A 15,738-nucleotide genomic window follows, 5' to 3' on the forward strand; every position below is an offset into this window, starting at 1 on the left:
AGGTATATAAAGTTGGAAGGCATGGCACCCATTTAAAAGGAGCTCTCCTGAACATGGACGCACGGTTCAGGGTAAATTGTCCCACGTTGGAAACATATCCTACTGCCTCAGCTGTCCACGGCTCTTTGGCTTGATGTTTGCAAGAATGAAGAAGTCACCCCCCATGGTGATGCATTTTAATTCCTAATTATCTAGCTTGACTATGCATACATACCTATTCACTGCACATATTTATTGTTGATGCATTGCACTTTTTCTGCCTATCCTTGTTTAACTCCAGTGAGTATATTGGTATTCACACGTGTTTGATTGCATTCAAGGTAAATGCTCATGTTCATATTTTCCTGTGCTTTCATTTGAGATCTGTGAAGTGCCTTTTTAAATTCATTACTCAAACTAAGAGTACTGCATTCTTTGGCTTTGTTCCCTCTTAGTTTCAAGCTAAACAGAATAGGGTCTCATTGTAAGAAGCGCATCCCCCGGTGCAGTGCAATCAAGCACTTAAATAGCACATAACAGACCAGCACCAGGTTAATCCACAAAGCTTGCTAAGGAATGTAGTCCCATCCCAGCAGGATTAAAATGCAGCCAAAGTAAGAAGTGCGTTTAATTGTTTTTCTAGTGAGTATCATTTTTGAGTTGCAGTATTAGTATTTTAATCTGTATTCTTGTTTTCTGCATGGGACAACTAGGCCTGCCACTGTGAAAAATAGCTTTTGGGTGCTAGTCACTGTAAGGACACGTTAATAATAATGTTTTGCATGCCCTGTGAGCTGCAATACCTACATAGGGGTGGCTTATTAATATTTAGAAGGGATGTTTTGGTGTGTCAAAAGGGTATATTGTGACAGATTGAACTGCAGATTTTAAATTGCTACAGTAATGCCACACAGGGTAGGCCTGAAACCATGTTTGCATCGTAAAACATAACAGCTAAGTATGCCAATTAGAAATATATATCAATTCAACCATGTTTAAAGGAGAACACAAACACTTTAAAACTAATAAGCAGGGGTAAAGTGCTAAGAGATCTAAACCATCAAAAATATAAGGGTTCAGCAAAAGACAAGAAGTCTGGGGTGATTATGGAGAAAAGGTAGATTTCCTATACCAATAGTTGAAAAAGCCTGCCATTCATTAATGCCTCAACCCCTGCCCAGTTCCCCCCACCCCCAAGTCCTATAATAGACAAACTTCTCAATTAACTAGATGGTGATACTGTGTTGAGGTTGGTCTAGGGGGACATCAATCTCCCTATTCCTGGAATTTACAGTTGGGCTCCAGGAGGATCAGATTGCATTCATCCGAGTAACAAAACAAAACTACAACAATGTGGTCTGGAATATACAATGCTCTACCCAGCCAATTTGATGCATAAGGGCAAGTCTCTTTTCTTCAACAACCCTGAACTTTGTTAAATGAGAGGTGAGCTGCACCTGGCCATTTCCTTGAAAAGAAATCACTTGATTTGACCTTAACCACATGAGTAATGACTAGACAATAATCGACATTTCAATTTTTTGTATACTTGGCTTGTTCAACTGTGCTTTTAATTTGCAACTCTTAATTGAAATAAAAGGGTAAACTGTCACTGCCTTGTAAAAGGTCTGCTAGTTGCTCACACAACGTAACATAGGTCACACCTGTGGACTGAAGCAAGTTTGAGACTTGTGGTTGTCATATATAAAGAAAAGTTCCTATGTAACACGAGTGCGGGATAGATACAATTCCCAGGGCACCGAGAGGCAATGAGGGAGTAGGCTTGACTTGTTGGCTTCAGCAGCCCCTGCACACAGTCCCAAGTTAGATTAATTGAGGATGTGCTCACCCCTTTATGATGAAAAGGATGTTTGTGGAGTGGGGGGGTGCTCTTTCAGTGATAATTAGGGTTATCAGTGAGAGTGGGGGTGTGTACAGTTGGGAGGAGATAAGATATTTGTTTGACTTGCAATGCACTATTTCCAGTAAAACCTCAAAGAACTGTATATCTTCTAAGAGAGACTGGATCAGCCATTCAATAGGAATCTGGGTAGTAGGAGCATGTATTCACTTCGACACCCATAAAATAGTTCATAGTGCATATGACTTGTTAGACTTTTCATCCTTGGTGTCATCTCCCTTAACTTTTTGCCTCTGTTACCCAGGTTGCTGATGTGTGCTGGACTCTGATTTTGCTGTTTTTGTTACGTTGAGCAATTTCCCACTGCTAACCAGTGCTAAAGTGCAAGTGCTCCCTTACAAAATGTGTATGTAATTGGCTTATCCATGATTGGCATATTTGGTTTATTAGTAAGTCCCTAGTACAGTGCACTAGAAGTGCCCAGGGCTGGTAAATCAAATGATACCAGTGGGCCTGCAGCACTGGTTGTACCACCCCCGTAAGGAGCTCTGTAATCATCAGCCACTGCAGTGTCTGTGTGTGCAGTTTTAACTGTAAATTCGACTTGGCAAGTGTACCCACTTGCCAGGCCTAAACCTTCCCTTTTATTACATGTCTGACACCCCTAAGGTAGGCCTTAGGTAGCCCCAAGCGCAGGGTGCAGTGTACGGTTAAGGTAGGACATATAGGGCCTGATTCTAACTTTGGAGGACGGTGTTAAACCGTCCCAAAAGTGGCGGATATACCACCTACCGTATTACGAGTCCATTATATCCTATGGAACTCGTAATACGGTAGGTGGTATATCCGCCACTTTTGGGACGGTTTAACACCGTCCTCCAAAGTTAGAATCAGGCCCATAGTAATGTGTTTTATATGTCCTGACAGTGAAATATTGTTAAATTAGTTTTTACCTGTTGCAAGGCCTGTCCCTCTCATAGGTTAACATGAGGGTTACCTTTAAAACTGATTAACGTATAGATTCCCTTTGGGAGCGGATGGACATGTGGAGTTTGGGATCTCTGAGCTCACAATTTAAGGAAACATCTTTTTAGTAAAGTTGATTTTAAGATTGTGTGTTTGAAAATGCTGCTTTTAGAGAGTGAGCATTTTCTTGCTATTCCATTTTTGTGACTCTGCCTGTTTGTGGATTCCCTGTCAGGGTCAGTTTGCCAGTTGGGCTGGTTACACCTCACACTAGACAGTGACACAAAGGGAGCTGGGGTGTAGTCTGCATTTCCTGATGAGCCATCTGTGCTAGGAGGGAGGGGAAGAGTGGTCACTCACACCTGAAAGGGCTGTGCCTGCCATCACACAATGCAGTCTCCAACCCCCTGGTGAGTGTCTGGGGCCTGGCCTGGGAAGGCAGGATTTCACATTCAAGAGAGACTTAACTTTGAAGTAGGCCTACTTCAAAGGAAAAATGGGTATAAGAAGGGCACCCAAAAGCACAGACTTGAGAACCCTTCTGGAAACCAAGAGGAACCTCTGCCTGGAGAAATGCTGAAGAGCTAAGGAAGAAGAGCTGCCCTGCGTGTGACTGTGTTTTGTGGAGCTATCTTGCAGTTGCTGCTTCTGCCAGAGTGATAGGGCGAAGACTGGCCTTTGTGTGCCTTCCATCTTGTGAAGATCTCCAAGGGCTCAATTTAGAGCTTGCATCCTGTTGTTTGAAGTCTCAGGGACAGCACAGACTTATCTCTGCTAGCACCTGGAGTCTCTGTAGAGACTCCTACTCTGCCCTTTGGTGCCCATCCAGTTCCTGAGACCCTGAAAGGAGAAGCTGGCAGCCTAAGAGGAAGATATCCACAGACAGAACGCTGTGCAGGGAAAAGATCGACGCAACTCTGATCTGCAGCTGGGAAATCGACGCACCGCCAGCTTTGCGGCTGAAAACCGATGTTCGCCTGTAATGTGACTGAAGAATCAACACACGTAGCTGGAGAAATGACACGCAGTATCGCTGACAGAGGCTGGGAGATCACGACCCACTATGCATGGTTTTCGGATCACAAGGCCAGAGTCTCTCAAGTCTCTCAAGTGAGTGGTTTGCCCACTGCTTGGTCCTGGGGAGTGCAAAGCCACAGTCTCTGGAGTGGATGGCTTCTCCACTGGTTCAGGAGGGGGCCTTGTGCCCAGTGTGCTTCATCCTGCCAAGGAAAGGGTGAGTGGATGCCTTCTTCCACTGCTTCTGGAGGGGGCATTGTGCCCACTGTGCTTCTTCCTGCCAAGGAAAGGTGAGTGGATGCCTTCTTTCACTGGTTCTGGAGGGGGGCCTTGTAACCAGTGTGCTTCATCCTGCCTAGGAAAGGGTGAGTGGATGCCTTCTTCCACTGGTTCTGGAGGGGGCTTTGTCCCAGTGTGCTTCATCCTGCCAAGGAAAGGGTGAGTGGATGCCTTCTTCCACTGGTTCTGGAGGGGGCCTTGTGCCCAGTGTGCTTCATCCTGCCAAGGAAAGGGTGAGTGGATGCTTTCTTCCACTGGTTCTGGAGGGGGCCTTGTGCCCAGTGTGCTTCATCCTGCCAAGGAAAGGGTGAGTGGATGCTTTCTTCCACTGGTTCTGGAGGGGGCTTTGTCCCCAGTGTGCTTCATCCTGCCAAGGAAAGGGTGAGTGGATGCATATGTCCACTGGTTCTGGAGGGGGCTTTGTGACCAGTGTGCTTCATCCTGCCTAGGAAAGGGTGAGTGGATGCCTTCTTCCACTGGTTCTGGAGGGGGCTTTGTCCTCAGTGTGCTTCATCCTGCCAAGGAAAGGGTGAGTGGATGCCTTCTTCCACTGGTTCTGGAGGGGGCCTTGTGCCCAGTGTGCTTCATCCTGCCAAGGAAAGGGTGAGTGGATGCTTTCTTCCACTGGTTTTGGAGGGGGCCTCAACCCCTGCCCAGTGCCCCCCACCCCCAAGTCCTATAATAGACAAACTTCTCAATTAACTAGATGGTGATACTGTGTTGAGGTTGGTCTGTGAGTCTATGGATATACCATATAGGGGGACATCAATCTCCCTATTCCTGGAATTTACAGTTGGGCTCCAGGAGGATCAGATTGCATTCATCCGAGTAAAAAAACAAAACTACAACAATGTGGTCTGGAATATACAATGCTCTACCCAGCCAATTTGATGTATAAGGGCAAGTCTCTTTTCTTCAACAACCCTGAACTTTGTTAAATGAGAGGTGAGCTGCACCTGGCCATTTCCTTGAAAAGAAATCACTTGATTTGACCTTAACCACATGAGTAATGACTAGACAATAATCGACATTTCAATTTTTTGTATACTTGGCTTGTTCAACTGTGCTTTTAATTTGCAACTCTTAATTGAAATAAAAGGGTAAACTGTCACTGCCTTGTAAAAGGTCTGCTAGTTGCTCACAAAATGTAACATAGGTCACACCTGTGGACTGAAGCAAGTTTGAGAGTTGTGGTTGTCATATATAAAGAAAAGTTCCTATGTAACACGAGTGCGGGATAGATACAATTCCCAGGGCACCGAGAGGCAATGAGGGAGTAGGCTTGACTTGTTGGCTTCAGCAGCCCCTGCACACAGTCCCAAGTTAGATTAACCCAGTGTGCTTCATCCTGCCAAGGAAAGGGTGAGTGGATGCCTTCTTCCACTGGTTCTGGAGGGGGTTTTGTGCCCAGTGTGCTTCATCATGCCAAGGAAAGGGTGAGTGGATGCATATGTCCACTGGTTATGTAGGGGGCCTTGTGCCCAATGATGCAGCACTTGGGGTGTGGCAGTTCATATTCCCTCACCTGGGTGTCTGAGGCCCGAGATTTTCAGGGACCAGGTAGCATGATAGTCCATGGAGGCAGGGCCAGACTCCATCCTGTGGCGACTAAGGCTGCAAACTGGTGGTAGTGCTGGTGCTGGTGGGGGTGCTGCCAGTGGTGGTGGGAGGCTCTATCTGATCTCCTGCAGCCTTGGACAGACGCACACTGGGGTTGCTGTTTCAGGTAGTGGCCCTACTGTCAGTGGTGCAGGTGGCGGTGCTTGCGGCGGGGATACTGGCGGTGCTGGTCGTTGTGCAGGTGCCGGTGCTGCCAGTGGTGGAGGGAGGCACCAGCCCTTCTCCTGCAGCCACGGACTGCTGGCCACTGGGCATGCTGCTGCTGACAGTAGTGTTGGCAGCGGCGATGCAGGTGGTGGTGCAGGTGGCGGTGCTTGCGGCGGTGCTTGCGGCAGGGATGCTGGCGGTGCTGCCCGCGGTGCAGGTGCCGGTGCCGGTGCTGGCAGTTCTGCTGGTGGGCACCAGGCCCTCACCTGCAGCCTCCGATGGCTGAAGTGCCTTGCCTTTGGTTTTCTGCCCCTTCCTCAGCTTGGTAGAGGCTGTTGTGTCCTTGGCTCTGGAAGCTGGAGTTTTGGAGGAGGCCTTGCTGGGTGGGTCGTGCTCCTTGCCCTTTTTGCATGCTATCCACTTCTTAACCTTGGCAGGTGGCGGAATGGTTTGGTCCTTTGCAGGGGTCAGTGGCACACTGGCAGGCCTGACGGGTGCCCCCTTTGAGCCTCTGGGAGTTGCAGGTACCACAGCGGATGCTGACTTGGTGGGTGAGGCGCTGCCTGGGTTCTGGACACCCTGGTCTGAGGGGAAGGACGGGGGGGGAGGAGGAGGGAACAGGTCAATGTTTGCCAGGAAAAGTTTTTTAGACATACTGGGGCAGGAAGATGGAGAGGGTTTGGGAGTGGAGGAAGAGGGGGTGGTTGTAGGAGGTGTCTGTCTGCTGACTTTGGGTGAAGGTGCTTGGACTGGATGCTGTTGTGAGGTGGATGGCTGTTGGGTGGGTGGGTGCTTGTGTTTGTGTACTTTGGGAGGAGAGGTCACAGACACACTGGGAGAGGACACAGGAGACATGTGCATGGTTGTGGGGGTGGTGACTGCTCCTGAGTGGTGTGTTGTGATGGGCGTGCTGGTGATGGAGGTAGTGGATGAAGATGTAGTGCATGCAGGTGTGAGTGGAGACGCTACTGGGAGGGAGGTGGATGAAGAGGAGGGGGGACACAGTGGAGGCAGCGTATGTTTGTGTGTCTGCATGGGTATGGTGCTTGTGTGAGTGCCTATGTTTTCCTGAGCCACTTTTGTGTGGTGATTTGGGTGAATGCAGGTCTGAAAGTGTGCTTGGGATAGGCTGGTGCTGAGGGGATTGGGTCTTGGTAGACGAAGCTGGATGGGGAGGCTAGACACAGGGACAAGGGCTGCCATCAGGGAGTTGGCCAGAGCCAGAAATGCTCTCTGTAGGGCTGCCACAATAGAGTGAATGCCCTCCAGGTATGCATTTGTTTGTTGCAAATGCCTCTCGACACCCTGGATGGCATTCAGTATGGTTGACTGCCCAACAGTGAGGGATCTCAGGAGGTCAAATGCCTCTTCACTGAGGGCTGCAAGGCTGACTGGGGCAGGGCCTGAGTGCCTGGGGTGAAGGAGATGCCCACCCTCCTGGGTGAGTGGGCATGGGAATCACACTTAGGTGCTGCTGGTAGGGCGGTGGTGGTAGGGGGGTGGCTGCTGTACCTGTTGTTTTAGGTAGGGCACAGAGGTGTCCATTACCGCCAGGGAGCTTCCATCGGAGGAGGAGTCTCTGTCTGTGGTGTCCCCTCCTGTCCCTGTCGTGGTGCTCCCCTCGCCCTTCATCCCACTGGTGCCCTCACTGTTGTTGGATTCGGCCATTAGGCCCATGTGGATGCAGCTCCCTCCGTCGCTGGTGCCTCTGCTCCTCTGCCAGATTATGCTAATGCACACAAGGACAGGGTGACAAAACAAAAAGGGGGGGAGAGACAGAGGATACACTTAGTCAATGCCAGCAACCCTACTACCGTTGGCGTACACAACTCACAGGGAACAGCCCTATGCACTAGGCCATGCCCAACCATTTACTAAGAGAGTCACCAGCCCATGGGGTAAGAAGCCTAATGCCATCTTCTGCACACCAGAAACCCACAGGACCCTGCCCAGTAGTAGATTCCCACCAACACTATTGGGGTAGGAATGATCCAGAGCCTGCCCAACAAGGGACCTAACCTGCCATGTTCGCCCTGGCCTAAGGGCACCCACAGCCCACATCCCCCACCCATGTACCTCCTAACGCGTGCACAGTCAGGTTTCAGATTCAGTACTCACCCCCTTGTGGCTGTGATGCCTTCAAGGGCCCATCCAGCTCCGGATAGGCCACCGCCAGGATGCGGAACATCAGGGGGGTCATGGTGCGACTGGTACCACTTCCTCGTTGGGAGGCCAGACCCAGCTGGGCCTCCGCCATCTTTTTTGCCCGGTGGTGCAGGTCCTCCCACCTCCTGCGTCAGCGGGTGCTCTGCCTGTCAAAGACCCCAGAGTCCACACTTCCATGGCGATGGCACGCCAAATACCCTTTCCTTGGTGGGCTCTGACCTGCAGTGAAAAAACAGCAGAAAAGGGAATTAGTCACCCGTCCGGACCGTCAGACTCATTGCCGACCAGATCCCACCCATCCCCTGGCGCACATACATTCCCAACCATACATGCTGCATTCTGGCCAGGACGCCTCTGCCCCCCCTCCCTACATGTGGCTTACACACACAGCAATCCCTACATTCATGGACCACGCATCATGCTCACATGTGTCTGTTTGTCACCTGTTTGTCACCTGTTTGTCTGGAGGACCGTAGATTAACGTGTGCTGGGGTAGGACCCCATCCACCAGTTTCTTCAACTCCTCTGCAGTGAAGGCAGGGGCCCTTTCCCCAGACACATGAGCCATGGTCGCTTCCAGACTCAGGTCACAGCAGCACTTGCAGTGTAGGTCCTCTCCTGTTGAAGGTCAGGTAGCAAGTGAACTGATAGAAAATGGCAGTGACGTTCAAGGCGGTGCGTACTGTCACCGTCAGTGTATATCGCCATTGGCTCCTGGAACCCATAGGACCCAGTGATAACCAATGCAATTTTGTGCGGCAGTCATCGACCGCCTATGCAACGGCGCACAATGCCAATTACCTCATTTCCACTGTGCCACCTCACAGGTCAGGCATCCGCCATTTTAGGGGGGCACAGGCCATGGCACCTAACTGCATCACAGCAGACATTGGCACGGCAACTGATTGTTGGAATCATATTTTGTTTCTGTAAAGTAAACAAATCATCATTAGTACAATAGATGTGTGAATATGACCCTCTGCTCACTGTTCTCTTCCATAGGCTTCAACCGCTGAGGCAGAATATGAGATGGCGGCATTTTCCGGTGTACAGACCCCTGGTGACCAGAGTGTTGTCTGCCCTGCTTAAACACATGCACAGCTACATTGTGTTCCCCCAGGTGGAGGATTTGGCCATAGTGAAGTCTGTCTTTTATGCCCTGGGACATATCCCCAGCACCATTGGTGCCATTGATGGTACACATGTGGCATTTGTCCCCCTCAGGAGAAATGAACAGGTTTACAGGAACAGAAAAAGCTACCACTCTATGAATGTGCAGATGGTGTGTTTGGCAGACCAGTACATCTCCCATGTGAATGCCAAATATCCGGGATCTGTGCATGACGCCTTTATCTTGAGGAATAGCAGCATCCCATATGTGATGGGCCAACTCCTGAGGCACCGGGTGTGGCTAATAGGTGAGCCAATTTCACCACCCAGTATAAATTGGTGTATGGGTATGGGGTTGTCCCTAAGGGTGAGTGTGTGGCTAACAGGTATCCCTCGATATTTGCAAGTGACTCTGGTTACCCCACCCTCTCATTGCTACTGACCCCAGTGAGGAATGCCAGGACAAGGGCAGAGGAACGTCACAATGAGGCACATGGGCAACAAGGAAGATTACAGAAAAGACCCTCGGCCTCCTTAAGGCCAGGTTCCGGTGCCTCCATCTGACTGGTGGATTCCGGTACTATTCACCCAAGAAGGTGTGCCAGATCATTGTTGCATGTCACACAACCTGGCCCTGAGACGCCAGGTGCCTTTTCTGCAGGAGGATGTACCTGGAGGTGGTCTTGTGGCAGCGGTGGAGCCTGTGGACAGTGAGGAAGAGGAGGCAGAGGAAGAAGATGTTGACAACAGAACCAGTTTAATTCAGCAGTACTTCCAGTGACACACAGGTAAGACACTGTAACTTCACTTTACATTTCAGTTATCTGTTGTACATTGGCCTATGTCTATGGCCACTGACTGTACCCTTTGGCATCTCTATTTTCAGATCTCTGTGCCCCACTCTGGCTCTTGCTATGTGTACTGCTGCCCACCCAAGGTAATCCTAAAGTATATTTCACTGTACATTTGAGTTGCAATGCTTTGATAATGTTGTACTAATACATTTGTGAATCATTTGACAGACTCCAGATTGGTATTTGTTACAAGGGTGTTTTTTTAGGTGCTCATAAGTAGAGGGGGATGTGCAAGGGGCTGAGCTGATGGTGGAGGAAAGTCCAGGGTAGAGTCCATTCTCTTGGTATCACAGGTGCATTGTCCAATGGGGCATAGGAAGGGGAGTAATGGCAGTTCAAGGTGGACAGGGTGATAGTGTGGGACAGAAGGGTGACAATCAGGAGAGTCTTATTTCCTGGCGGGAGTCTTGGCAATGTTCTCTGGCTTCTGCCTGGATTGCAGGAACCGTTTGTGGGGTGGTTCTCCTTCTGCAGGGGTTAGGGTGTTGGTGGCCTGTTGGTCCTATGACAGGGCCTCCTGTCCACTAGCACCAACGGAGGTGGAAGGCTGTTTTTCGGTTTGGCTAGTGTCAGGTGCCCGTTGTTGTGCCACTGCCTCCCTCAAGGTCTTGCCCATGTCAGCCAGCACCCCTGCAATGGTGACCAGGATGGTGTCGATTTTTGTTAAGTCATCCCTGATCCCCCAGGTACTGTCGCTCCTGCAGCCGCTGGGTCTCCTGCAACTTGGCCAGTATCTGACCCATCGTCTCCTGGGAATGGTGGTATGCTCCCAGGATGTTGGAGAGTGCCTTGTGGAGAATGTGTTCCCTGGGCCTGTCCTCCCCCTGTCACACAGCAGTCCTCCCAGCTTCCCTGTTGTCCTGTGCCTCTGTCCTCTGGAGCGTGTGCCCACTGCCACTGACCCCAGGTCCCTTATCGTCCTGGGTTTGTGGGGTTGTTGCCTTGGGTCCCTGTAGTGGTGGACACACTGCTGATTGACGTGTCCTGGGGACAGTGGCATGGGCCCGCTGGGTGGGTGCTGTGCTGGTGTTTCCTGAGGGGGAGGATCTGTGGTGGGTTGGGACTGTGGCAGGGGAACCGACTGTCAAGAGGTTCCAGATTGGCCAGGTTGGTCATCCTGATCTAGATGTGCAGAGCTGCTGTTGTCACTGTGGGCCTCTTCTGTGGGGGGCTGGCACCTCCTCTCCGGTGATGTGGAGTATGGGTTAATATGTATGCCTGTGCCATCTTGTGCATGGGTGTGTTTCCCTGTATGATTGTTATTTCCCTGTCAGCTTGGCCTTGTGTGAGTGGTGATTTTGTGGACTGGGTGAGTCTCTCTACTGGGCATGCTGTGGTGATGGGTGTCCATGGAGGTCTGTGATGGATGTCCATGCATTGGTGTAGCATGCAGGGCTTGGTATTGGGATGGGTGGGTTGTGTTAGTGGGGTATGTGTGAGGTGGTGGAGTGATGGGGGTGAGGGTAGGGGTAGGAGTTTGTGATGGCATGCAGGTAGAATGGGGGGATAAAGTGGTTAAGATTTGACTTACCAGAGTCTAGTTGTCCTGCTACTCCTGCGAGGCCCTCAGGATGCATGATCGCCAAGACTTGTTCCTCCTATGTTGTTAGTTGTGGGGGAGTAGGTGGGGGTCCACCACCAGTCCTCTGTACTGCTACCTGGTGTCTTGCTACCACGGAACGCACCTTCCCCCGTAGGTCATTCCACCTCTTCCTGATGTCATCCCTGGTTCTTGGGTGCTGTCCCACGGTGTTGACCCTGTCCATGATTCTCCGCCATAGCTCCATCTTCCTTGCAATGGACGTCTGCTGCACCTGTGATCCAAATAGCTGTGGCTCTACCCCGATGATTTCCTCCACCATGACCCTTAGCTCCTCCTCAGAAAACCTGAGGTGTCTTTGGGGTGCCATGGATGTGGTGCGAGTTGTATGTGTGAGGTGATGTGTGGGGTGATGTGTTGTGGTGTATGCTGTGATGTGCATGAATGGTGTATGGGTGATGGGTGATGGTGTTCTGTGCCTCTGATTGAGTGGGTGCTCCTGGCTTGTCTCTCTCTGCTTGCTATATATTTTTTTCACTGTAAGGGGTTGTGGGTGTATATTTTATAGTGGTATGTGTGTGAGGGTGTGGTGTGTGTTTGTGTGTCAGGTGTGTGTATTTTGAATTGTCCAATGTGGTGTAGTTTTGTTAGTGTGTGTGTATTTTGAGCGCGGTGGTGTGTACCGCCAATGGTTTACCGCAGTTGAAAGACCGCCACGGTGATTCGTGGGTCGTGATACTGTGGACGTGTTCCTGTTGGCGTAACGGTGTGGGTTTTGCTATTGCAAGTTTAGCACTGACATTTAGTGTGGTGGACTTGTGTAGGTGTCTGTATAGTGGCGGAATTCTCTGTGTAGGTCATAATACCCATAGCGGAATACCGCCACGGGCACGGTATGTTGGCGGCCGTCAGCACGGCGGTAGGCGGCATTTACCGCCACGGTTGTAATGAGGGCCATGATTTGTTGTAGCATCACTATGCAAAATAACAGCAAAATTATATGAGATTACATGAAATAATGCGATGAGCGTAACCCAGCATTTAGAGCTATTTTGCTAGACAGAATACACTCTTGCATCCTGAAAGTACCATAGGATGCATTATGCGCTAATAAATTTGTAGTAATGCAACTGAACCTGAACAGCCAGCAGCCGCTCGTGCTAGCTACATTAATTGTTCCCAAGCTTCTGCAATACGATTTTTTACAAACTTCACAATCACATAGGTTGAATAAAAGAATAACACAAAATTATCAAAATTACTCATATGCAATTCAAATTTTAACCAGGTCTATTGAGTACTTCTGGTCCTAATATGGATAGCATGGTTTATTTTACAACGTACAAGTTAAAAATCAAACCTTTGGTGACTCATGATGTATTGCGTGGTTGGGATATTTCAATACAATCTGAGACTGGCACCTTGATTGATCCACAGCCACTCATTGATCCCCTTCTGGTACATCTGAGACAGGAGAAATCATAGAAGATTTTGTGTTGAGAGATGTTTGGCGCTACTTACACCCTGCTCACAGAGAATACTCATACTATTGTACAGTGCAGGATGAACACTCTTCTACATGTACATGATGGTAACTCTATAATAGACTATATCCCACAAGGGATATAAGCACTAGAGTTGTGGACTGCATAATTTTTGCTCGTACCCTGTCTGACTATTCTCCAGTACCGGTGACTAAACCGGTAAATATATGTGTAGGGAACAGAAGCTATTCTCCACCTTGAATTTTTCCCTCTAGTACATTGAGTAACAGGGTCTTCAAAGAAGAATTAAGAAATGGATTTGAATATTTCTCAGTTAATGAGGGCTCTGTAACACAATATTCCATAGTTTGGAAGGCCTTTAATGCTTGCATCAGTGCATATGAAAACAGGGTAGAGTGTTGAAATTGGTTTGCACCATTTTAGCCACACTTAAGAGCAATCTTAAGTATGAGTATACACCGGGAGTTGATTCTTCAATTCTTGACAAATTATTGGCTGCTGCTCTAGTGAAATGCAAGCAACAAGATGAAAAGGAAATGCCATTCCTGAGTAATGGGCAAAGGCTTGACAGTAGGAAGCGAATAGACAAAGCAGACTTTGGCTTGCATATGAACTCCTAGATGAACCTCTATGGATATGGTCCACATAACTGGGGATCACGGACTGAGATGCACTACTCACATGAGATCCTCATCCCATTTACTGACTTTTATTCCCAACTTTATTAAGCTCAGCCGCCTGCTGGGGTGGACACACCTCAAGACTAATTGGCCAAGGCCACATTGGCTTGGCTGGAACTAAATGAGTGTGAACCGGTCTATGATCTGCTTATTCTTGAGGAAAAAAAGCAGTCATTTAATTGCTTCCAAGTGGTTGAGCACTTAGTTCTGAAAGTCTAACGGCAAATTCAGTAAGGAATTTCCATACATATAGCCTCCCCTCCTGCAAGTTTGTTGGTGAGGCAAGGCAGGTTAGTGTATTTCCCCCTTTCCCCTGTGAAACAGTCATTTTGATTCTGTTAAAACTTGGTAAGGGCTCTATAGACTGCTGTTATTACTCAGTTTAGATGCCAACATGTTTGCCAAGATTGCAGCAAACAGACTTCAAGCTTCTATGTGAGAGGTTTAGTCTCCCCTGACTAGCAAAAAAGCTGCTTCAGATAATCCCCGCACCTTTTTCAATCTTACTCAGCAAATTGACCCAGATACTGAGGTAGTTGCCATTTTTCAGATGCATGAAAGGGACTCTGAAATTGTATCATTAGCTGGATTTTCTTGTAATGTTCTGATCTGACGGCCCATATTAGGATTGATGGGCAACTCAGCCCCACTGATTTTGATGAAGTGGAGCATGAGGCAGACGTACCTCTCTTTGCAATTTCACTGGAACCCCTCATAACTTTATAATCAGGGAAAATCAAGCCCATGGGGGAATTTGTATGCTTGGAAGAAGTGTCACCTTATCTCTGCACATGGACAATATTGTGCAATAAGTAAAGAGGACTTCTCTTAATTGTTCCCCACTAATTAGGGAGATTATCAGTTACAGAGACTATCTCCCAAGACTAATCAATTGGACTAAAGCGGTCATGACCTGACTAGTGGTGAACATCACAAGCCTAGATCGTACTGTCTCTTATGTCATAGTTTGACTCTTGCTCTAGGCAAGTCTGCTGGTTTAAGGATGACAGTACTTATGTTTGTAGGTGACAATGTTAGTCCTACAACAAGTCGCAACTATTGTCCCAACCCTCCCAGCTCACAAGCAGCACCTCACAAAAACCCAAACAGTAAAAGGTGATTTGTGGCAGCTTTCACACATGGACTCAAGAGTGTGACATCTCGGGGAGTGGAGCAGTTAAACAGAGATTACCCCTTTCTCACATGAACAACATGTCTCAATCAAACACAGGCAATGAATAAGGTGCAGTAAAGTTTCAATAGGTTTTATTTAACAAAAGTACAATCTGCGAAAAGTTGCATGGGCTGCAATGATTAGGATAATAAACAGTGCAAGGAACAGAATGGTAAAAACAAGAGTCATTAATACAAAGACCCCCACCATCTTGCAATAACACGTAATGACATAAAGGATGAGATATATGTCCTAATACCCTAGCATAATGAGCCTAACCTCTAACCTAAAAGAGAGCTAGGTATGTTAAACCTAATCTGCCAATGCCATGTCCAAGGGAAGAGCCCCCCAACCCTTGTTACCTTGGAATGAGGTCTCACTCCGTAGGGACACGAAGACTGGGTCAGCGTCAATGCAACATGCATCATCGATAGCAGCGATGGCATCTGGTCGGAATCCCTCTGACTATCTGTTTAAGTGAGGAGTATTGATAGAGATTTGCTTGTACCCCTGACGTAGGTTTGTTCTAAAACAATAGATAACAAGACATGCTTGGGACGGTAATTTAAATAAACAATTCCCTCAAAAGCATGAAGATGGAAAATACCTAATGTGAACACCTACAGTTTTTTGATCTTTTTCGTTTGATATTGACGCTTTAGAGTGGTGGCACTGATAACACAAACTAAAATATGGGCCTAACTAAAAACAAGGCAGCCATCTTAAAAGATTTAATTTAATAAATGCACTAAAACAGAGCAAACTAGGTAGGGTAAAAGTCACTAGGTGACAGGGGCACAAGTTTGCAAGCCAAAGGCTAAGCCAACTCCTGTATCCCAT

The sequence above is a fragment of the Pleurodeles waltl genome, chromosome 6 (assembly GCF_031143425.1).
Source record: "Pleurodeles waltl isolate 20211129_DDA chromosome 6, aPleWal1.hap1.20221129, whole genome shotgun sequence".
Taxonomy (NCBI): Eukaryota; Metazoa; Chordata; class Amphibia; order Caudata; family Salamandridae; genus Pleurodeles; species Pleurodeles waltl.